The sequence below is a fragment of the Propithecus coquereli genome, unplaced genomic scaffold (genome assembly GCF_000956105.1).
Source record: "Propithecus coquereli isolate 6110/MARCELLA unplaced genomic scaffold, Pcoq_1.0 Scaffold318, whole genome shotgun sequence".
Classification (NCBI taxonomy): Eukaryota; Metazoa; Chordata; class Mammalia; order Primates; family Indriidae; genus Propithecus; species Propithecus coquereli.
Genome location: NW_012148819.1, coordinates 298,591 through 299,690, shown reverse-complemented (window position 1 = coordinate 299,690; position 1,100 = coordinate 298,591). Strand labels below are relative to the sequence as shown.

The 1,100-nt window shown below is 37.5% G+C and overlaps 1 pseudogene; it reads right to left on the bottom strand.

Moving 5' to 3' along the window:
• Positions 1 to 411: 411 nt before the first annotated feature.
• The window catches only part of LOC105815144, a 1,660-nt pseudogene continuing 971 nt past the window's right edge, over positions 412 to 1,100 (bottom strand).

Genomic DNA, 1,100 nt, shown 5'->3' with positions numbered 1-1,100 from the left:
GATTACTATAGCTTTGTAGTATATTTTGAAACCAGGTAGCATATTGCCTCTAGATTTGTTCTACTTGTTTAAGATTATTTTGGCTATTCAGGGTCTTTTCTGGTTTCATATGAATTTTAGATTTTTTTTTCTATTTCTATGAAAAGCACCATTGGAATTTTGATAGAGATTGCATTAAATCTGTAGATAGCAGATTTAATGGGTAGTGTGGACATTTTAACAATATTAACTCTTTCAATTCATGAATATGGATATTTTTCCATTTATAATTGTCTTCTTCCATTTCTTTCATCAATGCTTTATAATTTTCAGTGTACAAATCTTTTACCTTTTGGCTAACTTTTTTCCTTAGTATTTTATTTTATTTTTAGTTGCTTATTCAATACGTTTATTGTCTGTATGTTGAAAATCCTCATTAAAAATTGCTGTTTGGTTTAGCTTTCAGCAGCCCGCTCCTGAGCTCTGAGGAAGCTTGCCTTCTTTTGAGCTACCTGATCTTTCTTCTGGGCAAGGGACATTTTGAGACGGTTCCATCTCTTCTTCTTAACTTCTTTCTTGGGCTTCTTCTTATCCACTGGATTATCTCGTATACCAGCATGGGCTTTCTTATACATCTCTTCCATTATGTCTGGAGTAACATTGTTCTTTATGTATTGAGAGAACTGTTTCTTATAAGCATCTTCATCTTCTTCCATTAGATAATGCATATAATCTGCAACATTCTGACCCATGATGGGCTTCTGGTGTACTTCAGCATTAAATTCCTTGCTTTCAGAATCATAACCAGGGAATCATTTCATACTGTGAGGAATAGACAAGCCTCCATCCACAGCTCCCGTCAGGGCCCCAAAAACTTTATTGCCGGTCGTAGTTCTGGCAAGGCCTGCATCCAAATAGCACGTAAAAGCACCAGGTTGGCCGTCGATGCTTTCCACATTGTATTCATCTCCTTTCGCTTCCACTTGGCCTTCATAGATCTTGTCCATGACAAACCTATTGAGAAGCCCGCAGGCCAGCAGCAGGCCAGTACAATATGCTGCAGCATAATTTGTCAGGCCAACCTTCACACCATATTTTGGTAATTCATGTGCATAAGCTGC